This window comes from Acinonyx jubatus, chromosome A1, assembly GCF_027475565.1.
Source record: "Acinonyx jubatus isolate Ajub_Pintada_27869175 chromosome A1, VMU_Ajub_asm_v1.0, whole genome shotgun sequence".
NCBI classification, from domain to species: domain Eukaryota; kingdom Metazoa; phylum Chordata; class Mammalia; order Carnivora; family Felidae; genus Acinonyx; species Acinonyx jubatus.
The window spans coordinates 141,254,286-141,269,685 of record NC_069380.1 but is presented as its reverse complement, the minus strand read 5'-3'; positions in this window follow the sequence as shown (position 1 = coordinate 141,269,685).

Below are 15,400 nucleotides of genomic sequence, written 5' to 3'. Positions count from 1 at the left end.
CCCTAAGAATTCCATTCATGCACAAATATTTGTCAAAGGCCAGGATACAAGGTTATTGAATGAGGAGGCGATGCCCGGGGAAGAAGTTCAGTCTGAGGTGTGATCTGGGCGAAATGCATCCGGGAGTTATGTAACGGAATACAAATATAGCATTTACAGAACGTCTAATACTAACTCTGAATTAGTGGGTATGTTCAAAATGACCTTCTGCCATTATATCCAAACATGCCGTGCAGTTCCTAATAACACAGTAGTTTTCTAGTAAGAATATCTTTGCAATATATAACCAGGACAGACTTTTAACATCTATATATGACAGTGGAAATATACCTTGGACATTTCAAAATTCAGTTCGAAATTGTGTGTAAAGACATACAGGTATTAGAAGAACCGGGAGGAAATGGAAATGTTAATAGTAGTTATCTGATGATGGTGGAATTAGGGCTTGCTTTTATTTTATTATGCTTTGTTGTATTTCCCAAAATATCTCTACACTGAGAACACATAGATTTTAAAATAATAAAAGCATTAGTTTAACAAATGTACACCACCACAGTAAATATCCTAGAGCAGAGTTAAAAATCCTGAAACAGAGTTCAGAACCTTTTACCCAAATAAAAGCACATAAGGAAATTTTGTATGTGGAACAGTAACTTCCATTTCAACACATGCAAAGAAGGAAATTATTGTAGCAAATGATGAGTTAATGGAAATTTAATTTTTAAAATGATGTGCACTTGAGATACAATTGAGAAAGTAGAAAAGTCCTTTTTCTTGTGTTAATTGTCGAGTTTAAAACGGGAAAAAATGTAAGGATGATGGATGCTTATATTGTAATTTAAATAATTGAATGTTTCAGTTGCCCAGCAAGAATGAGGAATGAGGTAAAGTCATCCTTCCCAGTGTTTAGATTTTCGACCATTAAAGCATTGGAGTGTCTGAGAAGCTAATAGTTTAGTTAATGAATTAACTACTTATGGTTGGACCCTGATGAGTATTGGAGAAATACAGGTTCAGGGTGAGCCCGGCCGTGGCTGCAGGGAGTAGCTGTAGTGGCGGGTACCAGGCGCGAGGGGGCGGTATCAGGGCTCTGACAGTAAAAGCCGAAAGCCGCCTTCCGCAATTTCACACGGTTTCAAATTTAGCAAAATTTAGGAGAGATCTTAAACCATTAGCACTTAATTTAAAAATGAATTGCGAATTTTTAGTAGATAATGGAGATACAATGCAAAATTTTAGTCTTTCCCCAGCTACTATTCCCAGTACAAGCCCTTCCTGGAGGTAACCACTTTCCCTATTGTTCCAGAGGAACTCTATGGATATATTTAAGTATATACACATATACCTAAGGATTTGCATTTAAATGTAGGACATTTTAGTTATTTATACATTTGTCCACCTCTACCTTTTCCAAAATGATTTATGGGCAGTTGTTGAAATTTTTTTTTTTCCCCCACAGCTTCACAATTTGCTATCCTACTTCTCCACCCCCATCCCATTTAGGGCTGTTAATAAGAATGCATTCACAAAAAAAAAAAAAAAAAAAAAAAGAATGCCTTCGCCTACTATTTCCACAATAGATAAATAATAGCCACAGTTCACTGGGTGTTTACTATGTACCAGGTGCTACATTACATCTTTTACATATGCGATATTATTTACTCCTTACAACTCTGTGAGGTGGGCACCCCCACTTTGCATTCAAGAACCATGAAGTTAGGAAGTACAGCAGTTATCTGCATGACGTCTAAAGTTCCTTTGCCCCATTCCCAAAGGACTAAGTCCGCTTGGATACCACCTGGGGAGTGAGTTCTGTAATAACTGTTCTTGGGAGACTGCCCATGTCCTCTGTTGCCTACTAGAGCCATGAGATGACGAAGGTCATAATAGTGAAGTCTTTGGCCTTTTACAAGCTCATTTGGGGTTAAAAATAAATCCTGAAGGGAAGAAGGAGGGTTAGAGCTGAAGATCCACCCTCCTGAGTTTTATGACTTCCAAAGAGAGGCTGTCTGTCTTCTGCTGGTGCTTTGCTTTACTTGTAACCCCATTTGTTCATTTAATAAACCTTTAAATGTTTCATTCATACAATGTTTCAAACACTATGCTTGCCGCTGGAGCTACAGGATATCTCCTTTTTTTCCAAGCGGGAGATAGAAACCATCTCATGTAAGAGTTAAACTGTCCCCTTTATCGATATGTAGATGGGAAAATGTGAGGACTTTTCATTTTCCATTCACTTGGTATCGTCTTCAAAACGAAACGTCTTTTCTCAGGTCGCTTTAGAGTAAAAATGTTGCATTTAGCCTTTAAGCCTTTGAAGATGTGTCATGTTTTAACACCATGTAGAGAACAGTGTTTACAAACTGGTGACATGGAATTGTAGCCAACCTCTGTGTTTCCTTTGGCAAGGCCAGTGTTTTTAGAAAATGGAAGTTCCTTTATGTAGAGCCTTCCTGTCTGCAAGTCCGCCCCACATTCCTATTCTCTTCTTGTTCACATAGTCACCTTATCTTGAAGGCATTTGAATTTTCAACTCCTGCTGTCAATAGAAGGTATAGTTGGGGTTATTAAAGATTTATGAGATGTCCTTCAGTTTGAACTCTCCCAAATGGCCCCCAAATTGAAGATTTTACTTTCATTCCTATTTTTCCATGGCTAGTAACCCCCAGCTATTTTCTGTTGCCACTGCCCAGGATCAAAATAAAGGGATGGTGGTGGTGGGTTTTTCATCTACAACCCTCTCCCCCCCGGTGCACAGACTTGCCTCACTTCACGTTTTCTGGTACTACTTCATTCCCTCTGGCCTGGGAAATGGCCACACACAACACACCAGGCATACCAAATCACCTCACACAATTATCCCCTTTTTAAGAGCCTTGGTTTATTCATATGCAAAATTCAAGTTGAAACTAGGTGACTTTTCACTTTGTTTTTGTTTTCATTTTGCAGTAGGCTTGGCATAAACTTAGCTTTGCATATACTAGAGCACAAAATAGCCTCTTCCCACGGTGCTCCCTCTGCCTTCCCCCTCGTGGTCATTAAGCATTCCCTTAGGTTGGCTCAGAAAGTTCATCTGGCTCCTGTGTGTGCCCTCCAACTTTAGCCCCTTTCTACTTTCTGGAGATACAGCAGAGTATCTCTATTTTGTTTTTTTCCTAGACTATTCAGGGCTTCCTTCCACCACAAGTAAAAATGTTTGTCTCAGCACTGGTGGACGGGCCAGCTTGTACAGAGTCTTCTGGTTCCCACAGAAGAGTCCTCCAGCCAATGTTCCTGTGAACTCTGGACACACCCAGTTTCCCACACTATCCTTCCAGCATGGTAATCCCACCCCAAGTTTTCTTTCTAGCTCTGAAATTTTCTCTCTTCTCTCTTTCTCTCTTTTTAATGTTTACTTATTTTTGAGAGAGAGAGAGTAGGGGTGCAGTGGGGGTCGGTTGGGGGAGAGGCAGAGAGAGAGGGGACAGAGGATCTGAAGTAGGGATGCCTGATGTGGGGCTCCAACTCACAGACCCTGAGATCAAGATCTGAGCTGAAGTCAAATGCTTAACCTACTAAGCCACCAGGCACCCCTCTCTCTTCTCTTAAGCTTTTCCTTTAACACTCTCTTCTGCAGTCATGTGCCTTTAAAAAACAAACAAACAAACAAAACAGCACCTAGATAACTGTAACTTTTTGGGCACCTATTATATGGAGTTAGCTGTGCTAAGTGCTTCAGAGGCATTATGTAACTAACCTTCATAATAACCCTAGGGGATGGGGACTTTGCCATCCCCATTTTACTGATGACAATATTAAGACGCGTAGACTAAATGGTGACTTTCCCAAGATCACGTCAATAGTAAGCATGGAGCTGGGAGGAGGGTTTTAGCCTATGCAGGATGAAGCCAAAGGTCACACTCTCCAGAGCTACTCTATATTTCATTTTCAGTAAACTGATTTTCTAAACGTCTTCCCAACTCTTTACAACCTCATCCAGTTCATGCCTGCCCTCTCCCCACCCCCTACCACCACACACTCACTTGACCCAACACAGAGGTCCCTTTTCTTGTCAGGAGAAGTTCAGATTCACTGGATGTATAATTTGTCATCAACAGCAAATGGTCTGCCCTGCGCAGATCATCTCCCACAAATACACCATGACTTCAGGATTGTGTCCAACCCTTGGGTTGTCCAGTCACTCGGAAACTTTATTATTTTCAACGGGTTTCAGAGAAGAGAAGCCACGATTTCCTGAGATGATCCATCAAACCTTGGTTTCTGTCATCTTTGTGACCTACTGAAAGATGAACTACCTCTTTGAATGGGAAAAGGTGGAGTAAAGGCTACAGATCCCCTTTTTCTCATGGGGCTGCCACAGGATGTCTTTGTAGTATGTCAACTCGAGTATGTAGCTCCTGATTTCAATCCCATGTCCTGGTTTAGAACCTGTGGGGGATATCACACCACATTGCTGGTTGTGGTGGTATGAGATAAGGTGTCCAGCCCAGGGAAGGGTTAGACAATCACAACATATTTCTTTTTTCTTTCAAGATTTTAAAATTTATTTATTTTAAATCTACTTTTATTTTTTTTATTATTACCATTTTTTTAAATGCTTATTTTTGAGAGAGAGAGGGAGGGAGAAAGAGAGAGAGAGAGAGTGAGCAGGGGAGGGTCAGAGAGAGAGGGAGACACAGAATCTGAAATAGGCTTCAGGCTCTGAGCTGCCAGCACAGAGCCCGACATGGGGCTCAAGCTCACAAACCGTGAAATCATGACCTGAACCGGTCAGAGGCTCAACTGACTGAGCCACCCAGGTGCCCCCAAAGTTTATTTATTTAGTTTGGAATAGAGAGAGAGAGAAAGGCAAAGAGACAGAGAGGGAGAGAGAATCCCAAGCAGGCTCCACACTGTCAGCACAGAGCCTGATGCAAACCCATGACCGTGAGATCATGCATGACCTGAACCAAAATCAAGAGCTGGATGCTCAATTGACTGAGCCACCCAGGTGCTCCAATAACATGTTTCTAAGTAGCAAAATTGGCATCACCCACTAGCTTCTGAACCTCAAGAATATAGTAATATACTGTATTTTTCAGCTTAACATACACGTACAATAAGAACGCCAAAGAGTAAAAAAGGGCATGTATAAAAAATAAGTTTCTCTCTAACTTCCACTTCTCTAGTTTCAACTTTTTTGGTACTTATAACTTAGCTTAAAGAATTAAAAAATATATATATGGTACACTTTCCAATGATACCAGTACACATGTACCAGAAAAGCTGAAATAAAAAATATGAGCTGCTAGGGCAGATGAAGAGCCCCCGGTACTCTCACCACTGTTGGTAGGAGTATAAATTGGTACAACTGCTTAGAAAAAATTGTTTGGTAGTATCTTTTAGAGCTGCACGTATCTACATCAAGCACTTCCACTCCTGGTTGGTATGTAAGTTTTCCTCAAAAAGCGCTTCCATGATTGTTTATAGCAACCCATTCATAAATGGCCCAAACTGAAAACTACCCAAACACTTATCAGTGATGGAATCGATCAATGAATTGTGATGTAGTTACACAATGGAATGCTACGTGCAGTGTGAACAAATTCACTTATAACTCCATGCGGACATATGCATGAATCTTACCAATGGTGTCGAGTAAGAGAAACCAGACATGAAAAGGCAATACGATAAGATTAAATTTATATAATGTACAAAAACAGGAGAAACTAAGCTTTCCTCTTAGAAGTCACAGTATTGATTACTCTCTGGGGAGGGAAGAGTGACAAGAAGGGAATGAGGTTGGGATGCTTTTGGGATGCTGGTAATGGTCTTTTTTTTTTTTTTTTTTTTTTTTTTTTTTTTAAATCTTAGTGTTGTGTACCTAAGCGTGTTCACCTTATGACTATTCACTAAGTTGTACCTTTATGAATACACACTGTTATTTGTATGTATCTTGCACTCAAATAAAAATTAAAAACAGAGAAAATTGACATAAAACAGCTTCTTGGACTTTTGTATATCCTACAAAAAGCCCAATAAACTAAATAAACTAAAAAGTCTAAAATAAGCCAGTCTAGAGGTGTGTGGGTGGTTCAGTTGGTTAAACATCTGACTTGATTTCAGTTTAGGTCATGATCTCATGGATTGTGAGATTGAGCGCTGAGTCCCTAGCCCAAGCCGGTCTCTGTGCTGACAGTGTGGAGCCTGCTTGGGATTCTCTCTCTCTCTCTCTCTCTCTCTCTCTCAATAAACAAACAAACAAACTTTAAAATAAGCCAGTCTGAATTTTGAATACAGTCATTTTACTGGTTGTAGGGAATGATTCAGGCAGACAAAATTAACTCTGATTGTTTTCTTATTATAAAAGTAATCCATTTTGAAAAATAAATTCAGTACTTAATATATACGTACGGTACCCAAAATTCAAAAGGTCATTAATTGTTAATGAGATTAAGTCTACCAGCATGATCCAGAATAAACAAAAAGAAAAAATTAAAACGCTATTTCAGGGTGTCGGTTTCATTTTATTTTTAAATGACTGTTACATCAGTATTGCATAATGTATAAAAATCCATTTTTCAAAAGTTAATTTCGTTTTAATTAATGAGTTAATTAAAATAGATAAGACATTCACTTGGTCCAAAATTCAAAAATTAAAAAAGGGCATCCTGTCCTTCAGGTACCCGATTCCTCCAGTCAACCAATGTTCCAGTTTTTGGGGTCTATTCAGAAATATTTTATGCACATACAACAAATATGTATAAACATTTTTTGCCCCCCCCCCAATTTAACCAACCAGTAGAGCACTGTTGCTATCTTGCTTTTTTTTTTTTTTTATTAACCTAAAAACCTACCTTCTCAATCATTTCACATTAATAGACAAGGAGCTTCTTCTTTTCTTAATGGCCTAATATTTTATTGTACAATATGGAAGGATTTATTTCATCTATCCCTATTGATTGGTAATAACATTATTTCCATGCTTTGCCACTTCAAACTGAAATGAACAGCTTCCACCTATGTTATTTCATATATTTGAATAAATATCTACCTAGTAAATCTAGAAGACAAGTTAACTCTGCATCATCAATATTCATTTGCTTTCTCCACTTAATCATTTTAGTTTTGAACTTAATCAAAAGTGAGTTCTAGAGTTATAATGTTTTTCAGGTAGAGATTGATTGACCCATGCACTCCTTAATTTCTTCAGCAAATAATTATTGAGTCCTACTTTATTCTCCCTGATGAACAAAAGATGCCACATTTCCTGCTGTCCTGGTGTTTACATTCTGGTGTGTGTGTGTGGAGGGGTGTGAGTAGAGATAGGAGACAGATGACACCCGAAATGAATATGTTATATACAGGTCAGGAAAGATTAAATAATGCTCTGTAGAAAAATAAACCAGTGATGGGGAGTAGGTCATGTCAAGAAGGATGTCGAAAGAAAGAAAAGAAAAGGAAAGAAAGGAAGAAAGAAAAGGAAAAAAGGGGCGCCTGGTGGCTCAGTCGGTTAAGCACTTGACTCTTGATTTTGGCTCAGGTCATGACCTCACCATCATGGCATTGAGCTCTGCATGGGGCTCTGTGCTGGGCATGGAACCTGCTTGAGATTCTCTCTTTCCCTCTGCCCCCTTCCCCGCTTGTACTCTCTGTCTCTCTCTCTCTCAAAAAAGGAAGAAGGGTGTTGCAACTTTAAATAGGGCCAAGGGGGCCCCTGTAGGGACTTGGCATTTGCCCTGCATAAGCTGGAGGCCGTTGCAAGATTTTCCCCACCGTTATGTTTTTTTCTTTTGTTTTAAAAAATATGGTTTTTATTTTGAAATAGTTTTAGGTTTATAGAAAAGTTGCAGGAGCAGCTGGGTGGCTCGGTTGGTTGAGTGTCTGACTCTTGACTTCACCTCAGGTCATGATCCCAAGGTCATGAGATTGAGCCCCATGATAGCTCCACACTGAGCATGGAGACTGCTTAAAATTCTCTCCCTCCCTCGGGGTGCCTGGGCAGCTCAGTCGACTGGGCGTCTGACTTTGGCTCAGGTCATGATCTCACAGTTTGTGAGTTCAAGCCCCACATCATGCTCTAAGCTGACAGCCTGGAGTCTGCCTTGGATTTTGTGTCTCCCTCTCTCTCTGCCCATCCCCTGGTTGCACTCTCTCTCTCTCTCTCTCAAAAATAAGGAAACATTAAAAATAAAAAAAAATTTTTAAAGATTCTCTCCCTCCCTCCCCGCCCCACTGTCTGTCTCTCTCTCCCTCTGCCCCTCTCCCTCACTTGTGCTCTCTCTCTCAAAAATAAGAGACAGAGCACAAGCCAGGGAGGGACAGAGAGAGAGGAAGACAGAAACTGAAGCAGGCTCCAGGTTCTGAATTGTCAGCACAGAGCCCAACACAAGGCTCGAACTCACAAACCGTGAGATCATGACCTGAGCCAAAGTCAGACACTTAACCGATTGAGCCACCAAGGTGCCCCTCTAAAATAAAATTTTTAAAAATTAGTTTTAAAAAGTTGTAAAGATAGTAAAGGTAATTCATCTTTTCATCCTAATCATCTAGGTCCTAATAAGAGCACAGAGGTCTTTATAACTTAGCTATGAGGATTTCTAAAAGCAGGCTGACTTACCCAGTTTCAGTTTCTCCTGATGTTATTATCTTACATTACTGTGGTGCTTTTCTTGAAACTGAGAAACCAACATTGGTATACTCCTATTAACTAAACTCCAGACTTCAAAAAGTTTTCACCAGTTTTTCCATTAATGTCCTTTTCCTGTTCCAGAATCCAATCCAGGATACCTCATGGCATTTAGTTCTTAATGCCTCCTTCATGTCCTCTTATCTGTGACAATTTCTCAATATATCCTCGTTTTTAGTGACCTTGACAATTTTGGGGAGTACTGATCAGGTATTTTGTAGACCGTCTCTCAGTCTAGATTTGTCTGGTGTTTCCCTTATGATTAGAGGGAAAGAATACTAAAGAAGTGAAGTGCTCTTTTCCTTACAACCTATCAGGGCCACCCGATATCCAGCTGGGGAAGTGATGCTAGCCTGGTCACTTGGTTCATGTGGATTCGGGTGGGTTTCTCCACTATTACTTAATATTTTCCCCTTTCTATTCCTTATTCTTTGGAAGCTAGTCACTAAGTCCAGCCCACACTCAACTGATGTACATTTGAGAAGCCTTACTCTGGTTGCTTGTTGAGACTAGATTGTGGAAAGACAAGGGCAAAAGCAATATACCAGGTTGAGCTGGTGCACTGGAACCATTGCAGCCACATGAGAAATGCCTGGCTTTCATTTCTTAATTTCTGAGCTGGGGGATTCTGAGCCAGTTATGTAAGGACGTGAGGATGCATAGGAATGTAACAACAGACTACCTGAAATCATTTCATTCTTGCCCCACAGGGCTGGGCTTGGGGCTTTATTTCGTTCCCTTTGCATGTTACTTGAGGAAGGTTTTAACTGTAGATGAGAGTTACTCTCCAAGTTTCATAATTTATATAAAGTGCAGGGATACAGAAGTTCTTTTTTTTAAAATATAGTTTGTTGTTACTGAGAACAAACTGAGGGTTGATGGGGGGTGGGAGGGAGGGGAAAGTGGGTGATGGGCATTGAGGAGGGCACCTGTTGGGATGAACACTGGGTGTTGTATGGAAACCAATTTGACAATAAATTATACACATAAAAATAATATAATTTATTGTCAAATTGGCTAACATACAGTGTGTAAAGTGTGCTCTTGGTTTTTGGGGTAGATTCCTGTGGTTCGTCGCTTACATACGACACCCAGTGCTCATCCCAACAGGTGCCCTCATCAATGCCCATCACCCATTTTCCCCTCTCCCCCACCCCCTCATCCACCCTCAGTTTGTTCTCTGTATTTAAGAGTCTCTTGTGGTTTGCCTTCTTCCCTCTCTGTGTTTTTTCCCCCCTTCCCTTCCCCCATGGTCTTCTGTTAAGTTCCTCAAGATCCACATATGAGTGAAAACATATGATATCTGTCCTTCTCTGGCTGACTTATTTCATTCAGCATAATACCGTCCAGTTCCATCCACATTGCTGCAAATGGCATGATTTCATTCTTTCTTATTGCCAAGTAGTATTCCATCGTATATATAAACCACATCTTCTTTATCCAGTCATCAGTTGATGGACATTTAGGATTTTTCCATAATTTGGCTATTGTTGAAAGCACTGCTATAAACATTGGGGTACATGTGCCCCTGTGAATCAGCACTCTAGGGATACAGAAGTTCTAAATAAATGATACTTTTGTACTTGCTATTATTTTTCACTTGCTCAACAATTATTAATGGAAAGCCTATTGTCTATTTCAGGTGAAAGTAAGTAATAATTATTGGATGAAAACATAGCACAGTGCCTGGCTCTCAGTAAATACTTGTTAAATCAGCCAGAAGAAATTAGGCAGCAACTGACTGACAAAAGAATGGCCGCTCTTGGGGCGCCCGGGTGGCTTGGTCGTTTGGGTGTCCGACTTCGGCTCAGGTCATGATCTCACGGCCTGTGAGTTCGAGCCCTGCATCGGGCTCTGTGCTGACCGCTCAGAGCCTGCAGCCTGTTTCAGATTCCGTGTCTCCCTCTCTCTCTGCCCCTCCCCTGTTCATGCTCTGACTCTCTCTGTCTCAAAAATAAATAAACGTTGAAAAAAAAATTTTTTTTAAATAAAAAAAAAAGAATGGCCACTCTTGCCCAATGACCTTGGCAGGAGCTCCAGAACTCCTCTACTCCTCTCAAGGTCATCACTTGGAATTTCTGCTCTTCCTCTCCTTTTCCTTCTAATAGCTGCTTTTTAAGGCAATCCCTTCACTTTCATCCCATGTTGGGTCACATGGCTCTGGAGTTGGTTTGTTATGCTATAGAAAGCAAAAAGCCCTAAAGAAGTTAAATCTTGAAACAGCATCACTCATCCAGTCTTATTTTCTTCTGAAATAAAGTGAATCTTAGTTTGCTTCTTCACTTTGAGTCTCTAATAATCTTCCTCTGGGGGTGACAGAAGAGTTATTCTTTTTTATCCTAGAGAATGAGAATGAGCTGGGGAGGGGCAGAGAGAGGGAGACAGAGGATCTGAAGCAGGCTCTGGTCTGACAGCACAGAGCCCGATGTAGGACTCGAACCCACAAACCGTGAGATCATGACCGGAGCCTAAGTCAGACACTTAACTGACAAAACCACCCAGGCGCCCCCACCCCCATGGTTAAGTTTTATACAGCTGGGTGCTTGTATTAGCCCCTGTATAGTTGGGATGAAAGCTGAAACTGTTCTCTGTTCTGTTGTTCTCCTACCTACAGTGGGGCTTCTTGTCCTTATATTGCTGGGAACCCAATCACATTCTGAAGTAGGAGAATGTATTTCAAGTCTCAAAGTATTCATAAGTTTGTAAACATACTTTAGAACACAACTACCAACTGCTTATATTTTAAAAATGGTAAGCTATAAAATATTAAAGAAATTAATATAAAGCACAGATCATAATGATTTTTGTTTAGGGTTTATTTTTATTTTTATTTTAAGAGAGAGATAGAGAGCAAGCAGGGGAGGGGCAGAGAGAGAGGGAGAGAGACTACCCTAAGCAGGCTCCTCACTGTCAGCTCAGAGCCTGGTGCAGGGCTTGAACTCATGAACTGTGGGATCATGACCTGAGCTGAAATCAAGAGTTGGATGTTTAACTGACTGAGATATGGTTTTGGTTTCAGGCAGTTTATCTGGGACGTGACTTCAGGGAAGGGGTAGCGTTCCTGTGCGGTGTCCTAGTAAGGTTGCTAGCTTTAGGCAGTGGGGTTGCATTGCCTCTTCTGTAGCACCTCCTGATAATCATTCAGAATATCTATTGGACTTCTCTGCTTGGAAGGACAGGATTCTGGAGCATGAATCCACTGGACCTGTTTGGCACCGATTGAGGGTTGCTTTGCAGATGTTAACTCCCTTACACTTTTGGTCGTTTGCCTGTGGGAAGAGAGGAGGCATCGGTACAGGTGGGGGGCCCTGGGCCATAAGCAGGATGATTGGGGCAGCACTAGAGGAGGGTGCTATTGGTGGCAGCTGAGTCTGAGGCGCAGGTGAATTTCAGTCAGAGGTGTGGAAGGAATGGGACACAGGGTGCTGGAGCTGACTGCAGTAGTTCTATGAGGAATTGAGTACACAGAATGGTAGGCACTGCTGTGACTTGAAATTCTGGTCTGGGGCTCCTTACCGTATCAAATGGGGGAACTAGTTCTAGGTCCTCATTACTATTAACTTCTTGTACAAGGCCTCAGGTCTGATTGCATAACAACTCTGTGAGATATTCCAGGCAGATATTGTTCTCCTGACTCTTTTTTTAAAAAAATTGTGGTTAGATATCCATAGCACAAAATTTGCCATTTTAACCATTTCCATGTGTGCAATTCAGTGGCATTAAGTACATTCACATTACTGGGTAGCCATTACCACCCTTCATTTCTAGATCTTTTTTAATTTTCCCAAACTGAAACTCCACACCCATTAAACGGTAACTCCCTGTTCTGCCCTTCCCCTATTTCCTGGCTGCCACCATTCTGTTTTCTGTCTCTATGAATTTGACAACTCTGAGCCCCCATACGAGTGGAATTGTAAGTATTTGTCCTTTTATGACTGGCTTATTTCATGTAGCATAATGTCTTCAAGGTTCATTGATGTTATATAGCATGCATCAGAATTTCCTTCCTTTTTTAGGCTGAATAATATTCCACTGCATGTATATACCAGATTTTGTTTATCTATCCATCTGTTGATTTCTACTTGGATTAGTTTTACTTTTTGGATATTGTGAATAATGCTGCTATGAACATGAGCATACAAATATCTGTTCGAGTCCCTGCTTTCACTTTTCTTGGGTATACACCCAGAAGTGGAATCATATGATAATTCTATTTTTTTTTAATTTTTTTTTAACGTTTATTTATTTTTGAGACAGAGAGAGACACAGCATGAATGGGGGAGGGGCAGAGAGAGAGGGAGACACAGAATCTGAAACAGGCTCCAGGCTCTGAGCGGTCAGCACAGAGCCCGACGCGGGGCTCGAACTCACGGACTGCGAGACCATGACCCAAGCTGAAGTCGGAGCTTAACCGACTGAGCCACCCAGGCGCCCCTGATAATTCTATTTTTAATTTTGTAAGGAACCACTATACTGTTTTCCACAGAGCTCTACCATTTGCATTCCCACCAAGAGTTCACAAGTGTTCCAATTTTACCACATCCTTGTTAACACTTGTTATTTCTAATGGGTGTGGTTTTGATATGCGTTTCCCTAATGATTAGTGATGCTGAGCATCTTTTCATATGCTTGTTGGCCATTTGTATATCTTTGGAGAAATGTCTAATGAAGTCCTTTGACAATTTTAAAATCTGGTTTGTTGTTATTTGAGTTCTTTAAACTCTGTAGGAGTGTGTGTGTATGTGTGTGTGTGTGTGTGTGTGTGTGTGTGTGTGTGTGTGTGTGTTTGTATTCTGGATATTAACCCTTAATCAGATATATAATTTGCAAATATTTCCCCCATTCCAGATTGCCTTTTCCCCTGACTTTTTGTTAAAAAAATTATTTTTAATGTTTATTCATTTTTGAGAGACAGAGAAGGACAGAGCGTGAGTGGGGGAGGGGTAGAGAGAGAGGGAGACACAGAATCTGAAGCAGACTCCAGGCTCTGGGCTGTCAGCACAGAGCCCGACATGGGGCTTGATCTCATGAACCATGAGATCATGACCTGACCAGAAGTCAGACACTCAATCGACTGAGCCACCCAGGCACCCCTGTTTATTTGTTTTTTAAGTGTTTGTTTATTTATTTTGACAGAGAGAGAGAGAGAGTATGTGAGCGGGGGAGGGACAGAGAGAGAGAGGAGAGAGGAGAGAAAGAATCCCAAGGAGGCTCTGTGTCCTCAGTGCAGAGCCCTACTCAGGGCTCAATCTCATGAACCATGAGATCGTGACCTGAGCCAAAATCAAGAGTCAGATGCTTAACCCACTGAGCCACCCAGGCCCGGTTTGTTTTTAAGATATTGGGGCTTAGAGTGATTTAGTGACTTGTAAAGTTCACAAATATCATATTGGAGCCACTGGGACTTGAACCCAAGTGTCCTACCCTTTACCTAGTCTCCTTTTTTTACTGTCTCACTCCACTCCCTAACATTTGGTCACATCAACATAGGGAGTAGTTTGTCTTGTATAGGCAAAGTACCAAGTAATGCAATTCAATTGGTCCTTTGTATGACCCAGGCTCTTGCTGCTCTCCCCAAGTAGTCCTCCTCTCCCACCATCCGGTGCTGATGCTTACAGACATACAGAACACACCTGGGTGCCTTTAGTTATGTTAATTAGCCAATTAATTAAATTTATTTTCTTCATTGCTTCCACCTTAAAATGCTCTATTTTGTTCCTTAAAATGTTTTTAGGAATCAGAACATGTTTTCCAGAGGCCATTTTATTTACTTGAACAACTGCTTGCTATTTTACAATGAAGGCAGCTGATGGGTTTTTCTACCACATTTAAAGAAGAGACTTTTATTAGATAGAAACTTTTATTATTAATCCTAAAGCATTGATGCTAATAAATGCAGGCCACTGCTGAGTAGAGTGCCTGACACAAAGTAGGTCTCCAATAAACATTTGTCAGATGAATGCCGCGATGCCACAAGGGGGGAGGATTTATAGGGGAAGCAGGCTCAATTGTTTGATTTGGCAGGGGAAAAGAAGCAGTATTTTCTACATTATGGCTTCTGTGGAAATTGGTTTTATTTGTCTCATTCTTCATGTCTGAGGCTGCGGGACACAGCATCCTCAGGAGGGGGCAGGAATAAATCTCTGCAGAAGAACACAGCAAGCTGAAGTAGGCTTTCTGGATGGATGTTTCAGGGATCCTAATCGTGGGCCCTTTAGATCAAAGCGTCCTGCTTCCCCACTGTATTGTGGGAAGCTCTGAAAAAGGATTCTTGAAAAAACAAGGCAACTGTTTGGCCTTTCAACATGATTTCTTTTCAACAAAGACCCTTTGAGTAAATCGCTAAACTTTCCTGGGCCTCAGTTTCCTTTCAGCAGCAATAATGGAGTTGGACCAGAGGAGCTACTTTCCTGGGGCTCTAAGATGCCATGTTTCTAGTTTAGTATTCACTGTGCAGGAAAGTCTAGAAAAACAACTTGAGCAGGTCTGAGAGTTAAATGTACATATTTTAATTTTTTTAATGTTTGTTTATTTTTGAGAACGAGACAGAGTGCGAGTGGGGGAGGGGCAGAGAGCCGGAGACATAGAATCTGAAGGAGGCTCTAGGCTCTGAGCTGTCAGCACAGAGCCCGATGCGGGGCTCGGACCCAAGAACTGTGAGATCATGAGCTGAGCTGAAAATGGACGCTTAACCAACTGAGCCACCCGGGCACCCCTAAATGTACATATTTT